The sequence below is a fragment of the Ascaphus truei genome, chromosome 8, assembly GCF_040206685.1.
Source record: "Ascaphus truei isolate aAscTru1 chromosome 8, aAscTru1.hap1, whole genome shotgun sequence".
NCBI lineage: Eukaryota > Metazoa > Chordata > Amphibia > Anura > Ascaphidae > Ascaphus > Ascaphus truei.
Window position 1 is genome coordinate 2,504,874 of NC_134490.1, and position 21,196 is coordinate 2,526,069.

Consider the following 21,196-nt stretch of genomic DNA (forward strand, 5'->3'; position numbering starts at 1 on the left):
GGGAATGAGCGCTGCAGGGAGCTGGGGATGAGCGCTGCAGGGAGCTGGGGATGAGCGCTGCAGGGAGCTGGGAATGAGCGCTGCAGGGAGCTGGGAATGAGCGCTGCAGGGAGCTGGGGATGAGCGCTGCAGGGAGCTGGGAATGAGCACTGCAGGGAGCTGGGGATGAGCGCTGCAGGGAGCTGGGGACGAGCGCTGCAGGGAGCTGGGGACGAGCGCTGCAGGGAGCTGGGGATGAGCGCTGCAGGGAGCTGGGGATGAACGCTGCAGGGAGCTGGGAATGAGCGCTGCAGGGAGCTGGGGATGAGCGCTGCAGGGAGCTGGGGATGAGCGCTGCAGGGAGCTGGGGATGAGCGCTGCAGGGAGCTGGGAATGAGCGCTGCAGGGAGCTGGGAATGAGCGCTGCAGAGAGCTGGGGATGAGCACTGCAGGGAGCTGGGAATGAGCGCTGCAGGGAGCTGGGAATGAGCGCTGCAGGGAGCTGGGGACGAGCGCTGCAGGGAGCTGGGGATGAGCGCAGCAGGGAGCTGGGAATGAGCGCTGCAGGGAGCTGGGAATGAGCGCTGCAGGGAGCTGGGAATGAGCGCTGCAGGGAGCTGGGAATGAGCGCTGCAGGGAGCTGGGAATGAGCGCAGCAGGGAGCTGGGGATGAGCGCTGCAGGGAGCTGGGGATGAGCGCTGCAGGGAGCTGGGAATGAGCGCTGCAGGGAGCTGGGGATGAACGCTGCAGGGAGCTGGGAATGAGCGCTGCAGGGAGCTGGGGATGAGCGCTGCAGGGAGCTGGGGATGAGCGCTGCAGGGAGCTGGGGATGAGCGCTGCAGGGAGCTGGGAATGAGCGCTGCAGGGAGCTGGGAATGAGCGCTGCAGGGAGCTGGGAATGAGCGCTGCAGGGAGCTGGGGATGAGCGCTGCAGGGAGCTGGGAATGAGCGCTGCAGGGAGCTAGGAATGAGCGCTGCAGGGAGCTGGGAATGAGCGCTGCAGGGAGCTGGGAATGAGCGCTGCAGGGAGCTGGGAATGAGCGCTGCAGGGAGCTAGGAATGAGCGCTGCAGGGAGCTGGGAATGAGCGCTGCAGGGAGCTGGGGACGAGCGCTGCAGGGAGCTGGGGACGAGCGCTGCAGGGATCTGGGAATGAGCGCTGCAGGGAGCTGGGAATGAGCGCTGCAGGGAGCTGGGGATGAGCGCTGCAGGGAGCTGGGAATGAGCGCTGCAGGGATCTGGGAATGAGCGCTGCAGGGAGCTGGGAATGAGCGCTGCAGGGAGCTGGGGACGAGCGCTGCAGGGAGCTGGGGATGAGCGCTGCAGGGAGCTGGGGATGAGCGCTGCAGGGAGCTGGGAATGAGCGCTGCAGGGAGCTGGGGATGAGCACTGCAGGGAGCTGGGAATGAGCGCTGCAGGGAGCTGGGAATGAGCGCTGCAGGGAGCTGGGAATGAGCGCTGCAGGGAGCTGGGAATGAGCGCTGCAGGGAGCTGGGGACGAGCACTGCAGGGAGCTGGGGATGAGCGCTGCAGGGAGCTGGGAATGAGCGCTGCAGGGAGCTGGGAATGAGCGCTGCAGGGAGCTGGGAATGAGCGCTGCAGGGAGCTGGGGATGAGCGCTGCAGGGAGCTGGGAATGAGCGCTGCAGGGAGCTGGGAATGAGCGCTGCAGGGAGCTGGTGATGAGCGCTGCAGGGAGCTGGGGATGAGCGCTGCAGGGAGCTGGGGACGAGCGCTGCAGGGAGCTGGGAATGAGCGCTGCAGGGAGCTGGGAATGAGCGCTGCAGGGAGCTGGGAATGAGCGCTGCGGGGAGCTGGGGATGAGCGCTGCAGGGAGCTGGGGATGAGCGCTGCAGGGAGCTGGGGATGAGCGCTGCAGGGAGCTGGGGATGAGCGCTGCAGGGAGCTGGGGATGAGCGCTGCAGGGAGCTGGGAATGAGCGCTGCAGGGAGCTGGGGATGAGCGCTGCAGGGAGCTGGGAATGAGCGCTGCAGGGAGCTGGGGATGAGCGCTGCAGGGAGCTGGGGATGAGCGCATCTTCACCCTCTTACACCCAATCATTTCATATATTCACCTTTGTATTGAATTCTGTGCTGCTCAGCTAACCCGTTATAAGTGATCAATTAATTGCACGTTGCTAAAAACATCTTAATGGCTTTAAGTTAAGTTAACTCAGTATGGTAAACCCCATCCTTTCGCTTCATTGCATAGCCAGTTAACCAACCCCACACTGATAAGACCCATTAAGGTCGAAACAGTCTGTCTGTGGGGTGGGTTTTCTGGCTATGCATCTTAACCCTGGCTGTGCTCAAAGCTGTGACCATGCAGCAGGCTTAAGCCTATAGGGAACCATGTATAAAATGGTTTTTGAAGCAAAAAGTGGCACTGTGTGCTCATTTGCATGTCATTTCCCAGAATCCTTTGCTGCAGTGGAAGTGCTGTGTGCTGGGTGATAATGGTGAAAGGCGGGGTTGCAGACCTGCCTAAGACATGCAGATGAATATACAGTAATATTTACAGTTGCAGTGTATATATATATATTTGAATTGTGTGTAACGGTGTTTCCCCCCCACTCGGTGGGAGATTTGTCCATTACTACGGTGTGTGGTGCAAACAGGAGGGCTGAGTCATCCGCGGATGGTAGTGGGGACCCAGGACTAGGCTTCTGGGGTTCATACCCCACATATCTCCTTAGCAGTGCAGCGCCTCCATCTGCCGTAGGCTCCAGGAACTGAAGGTGATCTCCCACGGTAGAACTATTACCTCTCCCCCCAGTAAGGTCACGCAGCAGGCAGGAGGTATATTACAGGAACGGGTTATTCACTCTGTACAGCACAGTTACACGGCAGGCTGCTGCCCGATGCAGTACTCTCAGCTCTCACTGAATGATGGTCCCTGGACCGTCACTACAGGCCAAGGGCACCCGCAGCCGTCCTAGCTGTTCCCCACCTCCCTAGCAGAGGCAGAGGTATGGTCCACACTCACTCTCCCCCGGAGGGAAGAGCACATGGGAAGGCCCCAATCTCAGGCTCCTGTGACCTGCCTTCCTCAGAGGGGGAAGGAACAACTAACTTTAGGGCGGTCCTGCCCCTTAGTACAGCCAGGAGGCGGGCACCCCGTTGTCCCAACTACAACAGGATGTACCACCCCCTGCTGTCACTCAAGTGCCGTACCAAAGGTGAAGGGGAAACCCCCATACCAACTACTGGCAACCTGATAGTACCAGGGTTTACTGCCAGCCAAGAGACAGTCGGAGAGCGAGGCCCCTCCCCCGATTGGGCTGGATCTGACCCGACTGCCGGCGCAGACCGGAGGAGCGAGGTGAATGATCGCAGCGCATGCCAGGCGGGCCGGGGAGACGAGGTCAGGCCACCGCTGCTGGGGAGACGCCGTGACTGGGACAGTTGTCCCAGGTTTCCCCCTCCCCTTCCTCTTCACCCGCGGAACCCCGCATGCAAATGGCGGGATTAGAGAATTGAATGGATGTTATGTTATAAGATTAATTGTATTCCTTTACATCTCTGTCCAGCAGTGAAATGGTAAAGGAGTTCATGTATGTATGTATGTATGTATGTATGTATATATTTATATAGCGCCATTCCTGTACATAGCGCATCACAGCAGTAATACACGTGACATAATAATATAAATAACAAATAATATAAATAACACATAATGGGAACAAGCGCTTCAGACATAAAAGTGACATTTAGGAAAAGGAGTTCCTGCCCCGAAGAGCTTACAATCTAATGTGTAAGTCAGAGGAACGTACAGAGACAGGAGGAAGGCGTTCTGGTAAGTGCGTCTGCAGGGGGCCACGCTTTATGTAAGATGTGTAAAGTATCAGCCACGTTCATCATCTCCGTGGTAAAGTCACAGACTTTAATCCTTCTGTCACCTTCGTGTGACCTTGGGCAAGTGACTGTATCTCTCTGCGCCTCTAAAAATTGGATTGTAAGCTCTACGGGGCAGGAACAACATTTAATACACTGTCAGGACTATATAAGGAACGGTATTATTACTTTGTTCAAGAAACACATTTCTCCCAGGCAGCAGCGAAATGTTTAGCGCTGACAAAGCGCAAATCATAAAAACACTGAAGTTCAAATCTCTGCAGACGTTCCCTTTACTCCCGTGTGATAAAACAGTCACCAGCAAAGCACCAAAACCTCTTCCTCCTGCGCTGCTTCTCTCTTACCATTTTAGGAAGTGATGGTGTGCCTGCCCGGCATCTCCTGGGTGTGTGACACACTCACACTGTCTCCCTCTCCTCTGTCCTGGGTGTGTGACACACTCGCGCTGTCTCCCTATACTCTGTATTGGGTGTGTGACACACTCACGCTGTCTCCCTCTCCTCTGTCCTGGGTGTGTGACACACTCACGCTGTCTCCCTCTCCTCTGTCCTGGGTGTGTGACACACTCGCGCTGTCTCCCTATACTCTGTATTGGGTGTGTGACACACTCACGCTGTCTCCCTCTCCTCTGTCCTGGGTATGTGACACACTCACGCTGTCTCCCTCTCCTCTGTCCTGGGTGTGTGACACACTCACGCTGTCTCCCTATCCTCTGTCCTGGGTGTGTGACACACTCGCGCTGTCTCTCTATCCTCTGTCCTGGGTGTGTGACACACTCGCGCTGTCTCTCTATCCTCTGTCCTGGATGTGTGACACACTCACGCTGTCTCCCTTTCTCCTGTCCTGGGTGTGTGACACACTCACGCTGTCTTCCTCTCCTTTGTCCTGGGCATATATAGGACACAGGGACCAATGAGGTAACAGGCTGGAGGAGGCCCGTCAGAGAGAATGAGTGTGATAGGAGGATACGGTGCAGGAGACAGGTGTGGGGAGGATCCCAGGGGCGGAGAGATGACGCAGCTCGTGCTCACGCTGGCTGTGTGCCGTGTGCGCGCGCTGCGCACTGATGACGTTGCCACGTGGGTGGAATCTGGAGGCGGACCGGAGGCAGTAGTATTAACCTCCGCTCGGGATGCGCACGCCTAGCATGGCGGCCTGCCCCAAGAGGAGGAGAAGCGTCATGGATGACGGGAGGAGCGGGGGGCCCGATCACGGGTTGGGGTAAGTGACGAGTGCGCCGAGCACGTCGCGGATCACGGATCCTGACGGTGACACCATCATGCTGTCTCCCTCTCCTCTGTCCTATCTCAGTCTTGGGTGTGTGACACACTTATGCTGTCTCCAGCAACCTAAAGGTAAGAGTAACCCTCGTGACATATCAAAATAACGAGCTTTGGTATCTTATTTTGTAACCGTAGGCATGCATGTGATCCGCGGAGACTAATTTGTTTCCGGACTCGGGTAATATGGCTACTTCGTACCATTCAATAGGTATCCCAAACCTGCACACCCAACCTTCAATGGAAGGGAACGTGAAACATTTTATTGATGCACAGTTACACTGCTTTTATTTGAAACACATTTGACAAGTTGGTGGCGTGGCAATAACAGAGGGGGGTGGGGGGGACCCTGACACATTGCACTACATTTGGGCTGAGTCATTAAAAAGAGGAACCTGATAACGCCAATGTATCAGTTCTGTCTCGCTTGTGTCAATGGTCGGGAGCCATCAGAATGGATCCGCAGGTGTCGCCGATTAGGTCGCGATCGCACTTTGATGTCTCCCGGCCAATGTGCGATATTCGGATCACAATGACCGCTCATCTTATTCATAGAGGAAGATTCACCGTGTTTTAGCAGAAAAATCTGTCATTTCAACTTTCTCCCCAAAAAATATTTTCCTTGTCTTAAAACATGAATAAAGCGCATGAATTAAAAAATAAATACGTTTTCTCAACCGCACACAGGTCATATAAATAAATGTGCCCCCAAATCGTCCCTGTGTTCCCCGCGGAGACGTAACACAGAGCAGTAAGAGGATGTAGTGGGGTTGGCAGATACAATGCCCTCCCTCCTGGAAACCCACTGTATATCCTTTGACAGCATTGTGGTATGGGGAGTACAGGTATGGGGAGTACAGGTGCCCAGCCAGGGGTCAACAGGTCCTGAACAGCGGAACAAGCCAAAGAAGCTGTCAGGAGCTCGACACCTGCAAAGGTGGCCGAAGACCGGAGCAGAGCAAAACCTCCAATCATCTCTTTTAAAGCTTTACATTCTTCTGCCCCTCCTTACATCTCAGCCCTAATTTCTCGCTATGCACCATCCCGACTCTTGCATTCTGCTCAAGGATGTCTTCTTTCTACCCCCTTTGTATCTAAAGCCCTCTCCCGCCTTAAACCTTTCTCACTGACTGCCCCACACCTCTGGAATGCCCTTCCCCTCAGTACCCGACTAGCACCCTCTCTATACACCTTTAAGACCCACCTTAAGACACACTTGCTTAAAGAAGCATATGAATAGCACTGTGGATATTCTGAACACATGATACATAAAGCTTGGCCCCCTGCAGACGCACTTACCAGAACTCCCTCCTACTGTCTCTGTACGTTCTCCCTATCTACCAATTAGACTGTAAGCTCCTTGGGGCAGGGACTCCTCTTCCTTAATGTTACGTTTATGTCTAAAGCACTTATTCCCATGATGTGTTATTTATATTATATGTTATTTATTTGATTACCACATGTATTACTACTGTGAAGCGCTATGTACATTAATGGCGCTATATAAATAAAGACATACAATACAATCTCGGTATCCTTGCCATTAGATCAGGGCCCTGCTTCTTTCAAGAACCATGTGGACAACTGGTGTCCAATGTCTTCTCCATGCTGATGTCACACACTGGAGCCTCCAGCCAAATAACATCTTCAAGCCCTTTGACGATAGGTCACGAACTGGCACGAAGGTGACCGTTACAAGATGGTCGTCTATCACCGGGACGAGAAAGGAGTGCGATTCTGCAGCTGTAATTGCGACAGCGCTCAAGAGAAGGGCAGAGAAAGCGCTTTCAGGAAGTCCTCAAAGCCAACATGAAGAAGTACCACATTGACACCAGCTCGCGGGAGACTCGCCCAGGACATCCCCAGGTGGAGGAAGAGCCTATTGCAAGAGACCCCGCTCTACGAAACCCTACTACAACAACAGGAGGAGGGGGGAAACGGGTGTGGAAGAAACAGTGTCTCATGGATTGAATCAACAACCCAGAACCCCCCACTTCATCCAGAAACACGTTCCTGTGCCGTGACAGAGTTTGTCAGTCTTGATAAGGCTTATTAGCCCTCTTCGGACCCACAGAGAAGACAATCACCCTTATCTGTGAGGGATTGCCGAAGAAGAACAGAGTTCCAAAGACCTGTGCTTCAGAGTAATGGATAGAGCCGCATCTATAATTGAATAAAGCTGATTTTAGATTTTTGAAGACAGAGAATAATTCACGTAAGTGTGATTTGTATGATGTAGTCTCATATATTCATTGCCCCAATGTGAGGGTAAGTGTATATGCCCGGATAAGGGGCATAAGGAGCCAGTTTCTGCCTGTGAGGACAGCTATGGCCTGTTCTCCTATTCTGCAGGCATGCAACCCCTAGAGCATGTTGTATCACTTGAATCTTCATCCCTGTGGATAAAGGTAATGGTCACGGATGTAGTACTCACAATGGGTGCACGGATGTAGTACTCACAATGAGTGCCGTCTGTCTTCTGCTGCGTGCTTCCAGCAGGCAAATGTTGGGAAGTGGATCCAAAAGTGGAGATAAAAAAGCCGCGCACTCCAGACAAAAACGGGGCGATGCACAAGCACGGAAAATGAAAAACAATGTATTGGGCGGGTGACAGCATGGAGGATGGCATGTGGATACCTGACGCATTTCACACTCGCAGAGCGTGAAATGCGTCAGAGGTACCCACACGCGCTCCTCCATGCTGTCACCCGCCCAATACAGCGTTTTCATTCTCCGTACTTGGGCATCGCCCCGTTTTTGTCCGCAGTGCGACGCTTTTTCTCTCCACTTTTTGCTGAAGAAGAAGACAGTTACACTACAAAAATAAAACATTTGTAGCTCATTTTAAAGCAAACCCCTAATTAAACGTAAAGAAAAGGGGAAATGTGTGCCTGTAAACAAGGTATTGTTACATTGTAGCTCCTCTCCCTCGCACACATCAGTCACTGACACTTGTCACTGTCAGGGGAGATCAGGGAGGATGTGACACAGACTCCGTCGGTGGGGGACTGAACCTGTGAGACATTCCATCATAAGTGGGTGAAGAATCTTCTAGAGGTAACACATACATCTGTCCTAATAAGGGAATAACAAGCTGGCGACAGTCACAGCTAAGAAAAAGGAAGCGTGTGGCTTGGCGGCTGAGACTGATGTCACTGTAGCTACCAGAACAAGCAGACGAGAGCTGGTGTGTGATGTCTCACCTCAATATATATATATATATATATATATATATATACACATCTTTATTTATAAAGCGGCAACACTGTACTCCGTGCTTTACAAAGACAGTACAGGGAATTAGAGTGCAATAAATGCAGCAAAGTCCGACAATAGGCAAGGAAATCCCTGCCCCGGAGAGCTTACATTCTAAGTCATATCTTTTAATGGTCCGACATAACCGTGCTTATCGATACGACTATTCAGCAATGAAGGGGTTAAAATGAATCAGCTGCGGCGCCACGTCAAAGTGAATGGTTGGGGTCGCTCATCAGATGCGTTTACTCAGGTATTGCTGCTCACGTGATCCCGAGATAGCGAATGTTTACCTAACAGCCAGCGGGGCGCGTCCCGCACTCCCCGGCTAACAGAGGAAGTGAATAATAACAGCGACCAAAATAGCACGAAGAGACAAAGTCTATTTACTAACAATTATTAGTGGTTAATTAGTTGCTGTTGTGAAACTGTGAGAAACGGTGAGCAATCAGGGGAAACATTCATCGTTCGTGGCTCGAAGTGTTACTTTTATAGAATAGAGCCATGGGGCGGCCGACTCCTGTCCCCAAGGGCCACCAACAGGCCAGGTATCAGGGATATCCCTGCTTCAGCACAGCTGGCTCAATCAATGGCTCAGCCACTGAGCCACTGATGGAGCCTCCTGTGCTGAAGCAGGGATATTCTGAAAACCTGACCTGTTGGTGGCCCTTGAGGACAGTAGTTGGCCGTCTCTGGAACGGACCCTGCACCCGCATTGCAAGAACAGAACTTCACATTGTTGGATCATCAGATACAGAGGATAGGGAGACAGATATTTTGTTTGGGGGGGGGGGGGATATATTTGACGTGCTGAGTGTAAGAAACATGGCCGCTGATCCATCTTGTTTATATGGGCTCTGTTTAACAGCGCAGCCCCATGTAGGACCAGCAGTGATATCTGCGTTCAATCGATAAATATATGAAAGGTTTATAAGCGCGGGTCCACGCCCGAAAATATCCATTCATTTTAGATGGAGGAGTCTCAGGCTCGCTCCCAGTCCGGGAACCTGTTTGTTAAAGAGATAAAGAAAAAGCGACCGATCAAAGCACTCCGGACAGCAGGAAAGGCCAGCCTACAAAAACTCAGGGGTTCATTGGAGCTAATTAAGCAAATGACTGTAATTTGGTTAATGTGATGGGATTAGGGAGAAGGAGCGGCTCCGTGAGGAAAGACACCGAGGCTGGGGAACCTGGATCCAATCCCCGGGGTCGGCTCCTTGTGACCTTGGGCAAGTCCCTTTATCTCCCTGTGCCTCAGGCACGAAAAACATAGAGTGTAAGCTCCACGGGGCAGGGGCTGTGTCTGTAACATTCCTATGTGATGTGTACCGCGCGCGATACTGTAACTGTGACGCGCTTTGTGTCCCATTGGGAGGAAGCGCTATATGAAATAAAGCTATTATTATTATTATTATTATTATTAACCTTCTAAGTGGAGCTCAGAAAAGAGACGATGTGTTAAAACCCCAAACCACGTCTAACATTCCCAGCTCACTTACTGTATCCTGCACCCCAAGTGCAGTGATTCAAGATCCGATTTGACTGTGAGTTCTTGGGGTCAGGATTGTGTGTTGCAGTAATATGTACAGTAAACAATAAATAACAAAAGTGAAGAAAAATGTCGTTACACTCACGCTCTGACGCGCGAAGCATGGGAGCTCCGGGTGCAATCATGGGAGTTTGTCAGGGGGACGAATGTTTACATGTAACGCACACGCAGTCAATATGAATCATGTGACAAACAGAGATATTCAGAGGCACCGGCTGTAAACAATTAGCATTCTATTACTAAGAGCGCGGCAGAATTCCCCCACTAATACGCAGGTTCCTCGTGCTTCCTGGGCTCCGTCTAAACATGTCCCTGTTTCCGTTTAACCTTTCGGCTTCTGTAACTCTGGAATTTTTGGGAGTATATGGAGAAATTGTGACATTACTGAGGTCCTGACACAAGCTGTGTAACACAAACACACGCAGCAGCGCATGCAAACATCTGCAAACATCTGCAGCTGCGTTTACACGTCCCTGAGGCCCGATCATTTGCCATGTAAACAGCCCTCACGGTCACGGCATGCTCACCACAAGTACCGGCACTGCTTGCAAGACACCGCGTGTCCAGCCTCACCCGAGCATGGCATAGCATTGCTTAGTCAATATGCCCCTTCATCTTTTCAGCCTTCCCTCAGTTGGGGAGAGCGCCAGTGTTTGTCATTCTCGTTGCCCGCTGTCCTTCCTCCAGCTAGGTCGCAGGCTTTTTAAGTTGAGGTGACCACCTGCAAGAATACAAAGCACCTCTGATTTTGGGACAAAGACCACCCACAAGCATCTCTCCGGGTTACTGGAAGATAGGCTCTGAATCAAATAGGGACCCCGCTGGCTAAAGTAACCCCAGATTCTCTCGTGTATACCTACAGTCCGTGTGAATGTGCAAAGGTTTAACAGTACTGTATTCTCTGTATTTCCTGAAGTGTGAAGACGTGTTTACCCTCCCGCCCAAGTGTGTTTTCTGTACACCCCACCCACCCTGTCTTATATTATACATGACACTCAATAAACAAACAAAGAAGATTAAATAACAGGAGGAAAACCAAAGCACACGAGGGAAAGACAGAACCTCCAGCAACGGGAACTTCATTCTGGGAGCGCTGTAGTTCCTCTGTCAACGTGAGATACAGGCGCTTACAGTCGGCGAGCGCTTCCTTCCAAGGGCTCCATAACATGTACTTTATTATGTGCAAAGATCATTCTATCAATAAAACACATGTATATTTGGATTTATTTATATATACATTAATATGCGCATCATTACACTCCACACAATGATAAGTAATTCGCTAAGTTGCCGATCGATCCGTTCTCCTGTGATCGATCGGCGAAGATTCGGCTCGGGGGGTTCACTAAATGGCTGTCAGTGCAGAAGAAGACGACCAAAGATGCAAAGTTCTGTGGGGAATATCATGTGACCAAGCATTCACTAGATACACAATTGGGGCACTGCTAGAGAGTGGGCAGGGCTCAAAAACGGGTGTGCCAGAGCCTGTTTCAGAAGAGGAAGGGGATGTGACTTTGTAAATGGTTGCTATGGAAACAAAAAATGCTTGTTACATTATAATACATTAAAAGTGTAATTTAGAGTTGTTTAAAAAAAAATGCTACAAGTATTTTCTCATAGTACAGAACTGATTTATTTAAAAAACCACACATGCAGGATATTGCTGGGTGTGCAGCTTTACATAGTAGCGATAGATTTGCTTTCTCACGCTGATCATTTATCAAATCAGTCAGCAGACTTCATGCTGCTGTCATTTGGTGAAGGTTCCGAGTTTCAGCCAATAACAGGCAGGCGGTGCAGCACTCCACTCACACATGGCTGAAACAGGTACCGCTGGTTACAGCTGCTGAGCACGCGAGTTAGAGATCGAGGGGGGCTTTTGGGGACAATTGCAAAGGATTCACTGATTTAAAGTTTTATTTATGGATAGAATATTATTCATCAGGTGACTTTATACTCGGTGTTCTGCAGAGTGGAATATTACGTTAGTTTAGCACAAGGTCAGCCCAAGGAGAAGTGATACAGAACTGTGCGGGTCAGCGCCTGTCCCGGAAAACGTACACGTTAAGCAGTATATTGCAACCAGATACACTAGGAAATCTACCCGTGTTTCTCTGCTTTCTGCACAATACATTCACACGGAAAATGAAAAGATGCAGCAGAGCCGCTCAGAATTAGCTGGAGTAGGTAAAGCAACAGCTTGTAAAGGAGTGGGAGAGTGAGAGAGAGTGGGAGAGTGGGAGAGTGAGAGAGGGAGAATGAGAGAGAGTGGGAGGGTGAGAGAGTGGGAGAGTGAGAGAGAGTGGGAGAGAGAGAGAGTGGGAGAGTGAGAGAGAGTGAGAGAGTGAGAGTGGGAGAGTGGGAGAGTGAGAGAGGGAGAGTGGGAGAGTGAGAGAGAGGGAGAGAGAGTGGGAGAGTGAGAGAGTGAGAGAGTGGGAGAGTGAGGGAGAGTGGGAGAGAGAGAGAGTGGGAGAGTGAGGGAGAGAGAATGGGAGAGATTGGGAGAGCGAGAGAGTGAGAAAATCAAGGTGGGTAGGACCTTTTTCGGAAGTAAGATGCATTTTCAACACTAATGCAATGAATACATCCTGCACTGAAGGTGATCAAAGGGGGGGGGAGGGGCAGGAACCCTTATAAGGCCAGTTAAAGGGGCAATCCATGCAATATCCTACATGTGCGGTTATTTAAATAAATCAGTTCTGTAGTATTAGATAATACTGACTACATTTTTTTTTTTACATACAACTCTAAAATGCCATTTTAAATTAGTTTTAATATACAGAGCACCCTTTGATTTCTATAGCGGGTTTTAGCGCACTTCCCCAGCAGTGCAAGTTCTTTGTAACACTTTCCTGTTTGATAATTTGTTGCCAAGGTTCCCAGCAGTACCAGCCTTTGGGAAACAAGAATAAACAGGCGACTAACAAATGAAATGAGGAAAATTGGGGTAATCCTTGCTGGAGACGGATTTAGGAGTGCTTGTAGACTGCAGGCTTAGCAATAGTGCCCAATGTCATGCAGTAGCTGCAAAGGCAAACAAGATCTTATCTTGTATCAAACAGGCAATGGATGGAAGGGAAGTAAACATAATGATGCCCCTCTATAGTAAGAACACACCTTTAATATTGAGTACAGTTTTGAGCACCACTCCTTAAAAAATACATTATGGAACTAGAGAGAGTGAAGAGAGGAGCCACCATATGAATAAAGGGGATGGACAATCTGACTTATCAGGAGAGGCTGGCTATATTACATATGTTTACATTAGAAAAGAGGCGTCTAAGAGGGAATATAGTTACCAGGGCTCGACAAATACGCTCGCCCGTGGCGAGTTGATATTGCCACCTGGCGAGTAGGCCGGGAGGCGGGGGCAGAAGAGGAGGAATGAGGACCACGGGAGTGGAGCAGGGTGGCACATAAGGATGACAGCAGGCGGCAGGAGAAGAGAACCGAAGACCATGTGAAGGGACTTCCGGTGTCTGCCGCTGCTACAGCGCAGCTCCTCCCCGGCTGTTCTCCTGTGCCACCCTGCTTCACTCACATGGTCCTCTTCTCCCACCGCCCGCTGTCTTCCTCCTGTGCCACACTGCTCCGCTCACATGGTCCTCTTCTCCCACCGCCCGCTGTCTTCCTCCTGTGCCACACTGCTTCGCTCACATGGTCCTCTTCTCCCACCGCCCGCTGTCTTCCTCCTGTGCCGCACTGCTCCGCTCACATGGTCCTCTTCTCCCACCGCCCGCTGTCTTCCTCCTGTGCCGCACTGCTTCGCTCACATGGTCCTCTTCTCCCACCGCACGCTGCCTTCCTCCTGAGCCGCACTGCTTCACTCACATGGTCCTCTGTCCTCTTCTCCCACCGCACGCTGCCTTCCTCCTGTGCCACACTGCTCCGCTCACATGGTCCTCTGTCCTCTTCTCCCACCGCCCGCTGTCTTCCTCCTGTGCCGCACTGCTCCGCTCACATGGTCCTCTGTCCTCTTCTCCCACCGCCCGCTGTCTTCTTCCTGTGCCACACTGCTCCCCTCACATGGTCCTCAGTCCTCTTCTCCCACCGCCCGCTGTCTTCCTCCTGTGCCACACTGCTCTGCTCACATGGTCCTCTGTGCTCTTCTCCCACCGCCCGCTGTCTTCCTCCTGTGCCGCATTGCTTCACTCACATGGTCCTCAGTCCTCTTCTCCCACCGCCCGCTGTCTTCCTCCTGTGCCGCACTGCTCTGCTCACATGGTCCTCTGTCCTCTTCTCCCACCGCACGCTGCCTTCCTCCTGTGCCACACTGCTCCGCTCACATGGTCCTCTGTCCTCTTCTCCCACTGCCCGCTGTCTTCCTCCTGTGCCGCACTGCTCCCCTCACATGGTCCTCTGTCCTCTTCTCCCACCGCACGCTGCCTTCCTCCTGTGCCACACTGCTCCCCTCACATGGTCCTCTGTCCTCTTCTCCCACCGCCCGCTGTCTTCCTCCTGTGCCGCACTGCTCTGCTCACATGGTCCTCTGTGCTCTTCTCCCACCGCCCGCTGTCTTCCTCCTGTGCCGCATTGCTTCACTCACATGGTCCTCAGTCCTCTTCTCCCACCGCCCGCTGTCTTCCTCCTGTGCCGCACTGCTCTGCTCACATGGTCCTCTGTCCTCTTCTCCCACCGCCCGCTGTCTTCCTCCTGTGCCGCACTGCTCCGCTCACATGGTCCTCTGTCCTCTTCTCCCACTGCCCGCTGTCTTCTTCCTGTGCCACACTGCTCCCCTCACATGGTCCTCAGTCCTCTTCTCCCACCGCCCGCTGTCTTCCTCCTGTGCCGCACTGCTCCGCTCACATGGTCCTCTGTCCTCTTCTCCCACTGCCCGCTGTCTTCCTCCTGTGCCGCACTGCTCTGCTCACATGGTCCTCTGTCCTCTTCTCCCACCGCCCGCTGTCTTCCTCCTGTGCCGCACTGCTCCCCTCACATGGTCCTCTGTCCTCTTCACCCACTGCCCGCTGTCTTCTTCCTGTGCCACACTGCTCCCCTCACATGGTCCTCAGTCCTCTTCTCCCACCGCCCGCTGTCTTCCTCCTGTGCCACACTGCTCCGCTCACATGGTCCTCTTCTCCCACCGCCCGCTGTCTTTCTCCTGTGCCGCACTGCTTCGCTCACATGGTCCTCTTCTCCCACCGCACGCTGCCTTCCTCCTGAGCCGCACTGCTTCACTCACATGGTCCTCTGTCCTCTTCTCCCACCGCACGCTGCCTTCCTCCTGTGCCACACTGCTCCGCTCACATGGTCCTCTGTCCTCTTCTCCCACCGCCCGCTGTCTTCCTCCTGTGCCGCACTGCTCCCCTCACATGGTCCTCTGTCCTCTTCTCCCACCGCACGCTGCCTTCCTCCTGTGCCACACTGCTCCCCTCACATGGTCCTCAGTCCTCTTCTCCCACCGCCCGCTGTCTTCCTCCTGTGCCACACTGCTCTGCTCACATGGTCCTCTGTGCTCTTCTCCCACCGCCCGCTGTCTTCCTCCTGTGCCGCATTGCTTCACTCACATGGTCCTCAGTCCTCTTCTCCCACCGCCCGCTGTCTTCCTCCTGTGCCGCACTGCTCTGCTCACATGGTCCTCTGTCCTCTTCTCCCACCGCCGCTGTCTTCCTCCTGTGCCGCACTGCTCCGCTCACATGGTCCTCTGTCCTCTTCTCCCACTGCCCGCTGTCTTCTTCCTGTGCCACACTGCTCCCCTCACATGGTCCTCAGTCCTCTTCTCCCACCGCCCGCTGTCTTCCTCCTGTGCCACACTGCTCTGCTCACATGGTCCTCTGTGCTCTTCTCCCACCGCCCGCTGTCTTCCTCCTGTGCCGCATTGCTTCACTCACATGGTCCTCAGTCCTCTTCTCCCACTGCCCGCTGTCTTCCTCCTGTGCCGCACTGCTCTGCTCACATGGTCCTCTGTCCTCTTCTCCCACCGCCCGCTGTCTTACTCCTGTGCCGCACTGCTCCCCTCACATGGTCCTCTGTCCTCTTCACCCACTGCCCGCTGTCTTCTTCCTGTGCCACACTGCTCCCCTCACATGGTCCTCAGTCCTCTTCTCCCACCGCCCGCTGTCTTCCTCCTGTGCCACACTGCTCCGCTCACATGGTCCAAAGTCCTCTTCTCCCACCGCCCGCTGTCTTCCTCCTGTGCCGCCCTGCTCTGCTCACATGGTCCTCATTCCTAAGCCAGGTAAGTGAGAGGAAGAGAAGGAGGGGGTGAGAAGAGGAGGGGGTTGAGAGGAAGAGGAGGAGGGGGCGAGAAGAAGAGGAGTGGGTTGAGAGGAAGAGGAGGAGGGGGCGAGAAGAGGAGGGGGTTGAGAGGAAGAGGAGGAGGGGGCGAGAAGAAGAGGAGGGGGTTGAGAGGAAGAGGAGCAGAAGAGGAGGGGTTGAGAGGAAAAGGAGGTGAGAGAGGCAGCAAATGCTCAGTCGCGTTTTCGCCATTGTACAGCGCCATTAAAAAAACTTTTTTTAGGGCGGCGAGTCCCGTTCTTGTCTGGCGAGTAGCGTTTTGCATAATTTGTCGAGCTCTGATAATAACTATATACAAATATATTCGGGGACAATACAAGGCGCTTTCAAAAGAACTATTCATCCCAAGGGCAGTAGAAAGGACTCGGGGACCATCCCTTTAGGTTGCAGGAAAGGAGATTTCACCAGGAACAAAGGAAAGGGTTCTTTACAGTAAGGGCAGTTACAATGTGGGATTCATTACCCATGGACACTGTGATGGCAGATACAATAGATGTTGATCTAAAGTGTAATCTGATGTCTGTTATTTTAGGTCAGGAAGGAAGTTATTATTCCCCTTATGAGATCATTAGATGATGTGTCACTGGGTTTTTTTTGTTTGCCTTCCTCTGATCAATATGCTGTAAGTACAAATATAGGAAGTGAATCTGTCATCTGAATTTAGCATAGGTTGAACTTGATGGACGGAAGTCTTTTTTCAACCTCATCTACTATGTAACCATGTAACTATATAATGTAACTATGTAACTTTTCCTTAAAATAGGAGTTTTGGACCCCAAAAAATGGCATTTTAATGGAAAGTTCCATTTTTAATCAGCAAGCCTCCTTTGAAGTCTGGGAGACACTGATGCTAAACATCAGCGAGAATTGACGGGTCTGTATTTTTATCCCACACTTTTATTCTGGGCAGCACAATACGCACCATCTTTGATAATGACAATGGCCATTTATTTTCGATATAGGGCCCTTATCCTGGGTCCTATAGGCACAGGGAGATAAAGTGACTTGCTCAAGGTCACAAGGAGCTGAATCCAAGGTCATAGCTCACAGAGTCAGTGTCGTTACTCACTGAGCCCCTCCACCAGGCCTAGTGTCCTGCCTTCCACAGGGGATAGCACTGGAGTGTGAGAGCATGACTCACCCTCTGCCTCCAGGCGTGCCCGTGCTGTATCCGTGTGCAGGCTTCCTCCCCATTTATAGATCTAGCCCTATTGCAAAGCTAATAATGCTTTTTGCTGTCACATGTGGTAGTTGGTTCAAGAGGTTAATTGTGCACCGAGCAAAAAAGGTTTTCCATTTTTTAAATATTTATATATTATATATGGTATATACAGCTCAACCCTGTTATAACGCGAATCCGCTTATAGCGCGATGCGAGCGCGGCTCCCAATTTTCGTATTTACGAATACTTTACAACACGATTATTGGGATCTTAAATACTTTATTGTACAATGCACACAATGGTACATTATTTCTAACGCGATCCGCTTATAGCGCGATGTGATTCTTTAGACCCCAAGCACAGCGTTATAAGGGGGTTGAGCTGTATAAGATGATAATGTCAGTGTGGGCGTCCTGCTGCTTGTGGTATGGTAGTTTGGGAATAAAAGACCCCTCTCTGCTGTACTCTATCACCTCTCCCCTCTATCACCTCTCCCCTCGATCCCCTCTCCCCTCGATCACCTCTCCCCTCGATCACCTCTCCCCTCGATCACCAATCACCTCGATCACCTCTCCCCTCCATCACCTCTCCCCTCGATCACCTCTCCCCTCGATCACCTCTCCCCTCGATCACCTCTCCCCTCCATCACCTCTCCCCTCGATCACCTCTCCCCTCGATCACCCCTCCTCTCGTTCACCTCTCCCCTCGATCATCTTTAGTCCAGGCTAAAGAAAGCACGGCCCGTATTTACTACGTGATGCTATTCCGTAAGACACCGTATAGCCATTTTAAGTGAATGGGCTGTAAGTGGCGTCTGCTTGAGGGAATAGCACTGCTTAGTAAATACGCCCCTGAAACTTTTTAGCCTATCCTCACAAGGTGAATGCCCTGTACCCCTTATAATTCGCCTAATAATTCATGTTGCCCTTCTTTGCACGTTCTCCGGCTTCCTTATTCTCTCCGTAGTGAATTCTCTCCGTATCATACAGACTTCCCTGGAGACTTGAGGAGCCCTTAATTCGGCCCTTAATTGTGGCTGTTTCGCCGTGACTAAATTGACCTGTCACTGCCGGCCGCTTCGCCGATAAGGTAAGTCCCTAACCTTACCACTTAACCATAAACCCCCTAATGTTAACCCCCAATAATATTACTAACACTATGCACTGTGGCGTAGGGTCCGTCTGTTGCCGAACGCCGGCTGTCATTTGGTCGCGGCAATATGGCCGCAACCAGTTGTCCCTTTCCGCCCTTAATTTGTCTGCATAGTTTGCACCTCTCGATCACCCTGGAAGGGTTTCAGTACCGCTCGCACATCCATCAGTGGGTCATACAGCTCACACTCTGCCCTCACGCGGACGCCCCGACTCACAGACCGGCTCCTTCCTGCCAAACCCCAATTACTAACACAAAGGTGAGAAAACCGGAACAGTGAGAACCGGTCCCATTTCCTCCAGCGGACTCTGCGAGATACCTCACTAACTTCTCACCTCACCGCTCTGCTGCGAGAGGGACCAAGACATCGCAGAACAAAGGCAGCAAAGGGCTAAAAGGCGACATCTCTTCCACAATATATTGATATCAAAATGCATGAAGAATACGAACACGACATGTTCTTGAATAAGGCTGTAGCGCCAGCGAAACGCCGGCCATGTACGGCTGAATAAACCTTGTAATAAAATCCGAAAGTGCCTACCTATCCTCTCCGTTCGCTATCTAAATACATGCATATATTGACACATATTTATACATTTATATAAATTCATATACATACACATTGTTATAACCACATTTTTCTATATACATACACTGCGATTGCTCATTTGCCTATCATTACCCAGAATCCCTGGCAGCAGTGGAAGCATTCTATGCAAAGAGATAATGGGGAAAGGCAGGGTTGCAGACCTGTCTGAGATGTGAATGTGCTCACAAGTGATATTTGAATATACTGTATACATACACACACACACACATACATATATACATATACATACATAATTCTCTCAAAATCACATAAGTGAGATTTCCCTATCGCAACAAACACAACTCAGGAGGAAGCCATCTTAATGTGCGACGTCCTTTGTGATATACGGAGTATCACGGGAGACCAGGACTAATACCAATAATTTATTGGAACAAGGTTATTCTCAACTGACAGATAAACAGACAGCACACCTACTCACAAAAAGAAGAACAGCGCACAACGCATATAGTGAAGTTCAAAATATATTAAACGCATATAACAGGTAATATAGCTGTGTACATCAGAATAGAATCCACGAGCATTTCATGTGCTCAGACAGGAGTTTACCAGACGCCAGGGAACAGCTGGAGCAGTCTCTCACTCTGCATACACTGGTGATCACGATCGAGGGCCTCTACATCACTGGAAAATGTCCGCAGGTAGGTGACCCTTCCCGGGGTAATTACAAGCTTCCTCCTTTGCGTATCGTCTCGTCTGGAGCAAGTTCTCCGTTCGTCAGCAACTCTGATGTGGGTGGAGTAGAGCTCACAGTCCAGCCCGTTATCCGCTGCTTCCGCGCTCGGTACACTGGCGCCAGATGATTGGTGGCAATGCTAGTGACGTCAGCACTCGGGAGCAGATAGTGTCGCGGTTTGGGAATCAGAATTTGAGTTGGATAGTTTAACCCTACGCGTTTCGTAGCAAGCTGCCACTTCTTCAGGGATGAACAACTGGGGAAACTGGGGTACCCTGCAGGCCTAGTCGCAGGGACCTCCCAAAGGAGATTTTCCCCGTTATCCTCCACTACAGTCCTTACAGGAACTGCTCTTGGACCTGACCAGACTGGACCTCCTGCCTGGAAACGGTGCAGGAACTGGCACTGCAGCTGGAATCCTCTCAGCCAAGCATGAGAACTAACAGCCAAAGCTGAGCTGAAGCTAACTAGCTAGGGTCTCTCTCACCACCTCTTTATACACTCACCCACCATATTGCAACAATCAGGACCAGGTGCTCTCTCCTGCCAAGCCCCTGATTGGTGGGTAGAAATGCAAAATAAAAAGAGAAACAAACAAAATGCTACAGGGAAAAGTCACAGACACTTTGCAACATTTCTCCTGCAAACCAAATTAACCCCTGGTCCCTGAGGTGCTGGAACCAGGTTTACAATACAGATATACATACATATATAACATAACACCAATGTATTACTGACAGGTAGGGGTAATGCCAGGCGTGACTTTTATTAACAGCAGCCACATTTACCCCTACGGTCACAGGGAGTACCAGAGAGGCTGCAGTGTACTGAGATTAGTAACTCTGCCACCTTGACACATTACTAACCCAGACTGGGCCTTTTCCTCTGCGTTATTTGCAGCACTAAGGGATATGTTACTTTAGATGTATTACAGGCAGTCCTCGTTTTACAACGAATGGCTTATCCAACGCTATGCAATGCATACCTATGTTCATTTATACAACGCCAAACGGCTTATCCAACGCTCTTACGACGCTTTGCAACGTTGTTTATGTGTGTATATGTCTATAAACCATGTTGCAAAGCGTCGTAAGAGCGTATATATATATATATAATATTATATTATACTATGTAATATTATATTATACTATATAATATATTATGTATTATGCTATATTATATATATAATACAGTATATACACTATATAATTTATGTGTGTGCTGCATATCTTATTGCCTGCGTAAAATATTTGGTGTATTTTAGTGTTACAAATGCCTCCAGGAACGGAAGCTTTCATTTAAACACCGTTCCTATGGGAAAACGTGTTGCGCTTTACAACGTTTCGCTATCCAACGCCATTTTGAGTCACGTATTGTGTCGGATAACCGAGGACTGCCTGTATATTGTACAGCTCTCAACGTGTAGAAACAAGCGTTGCCAGGTGC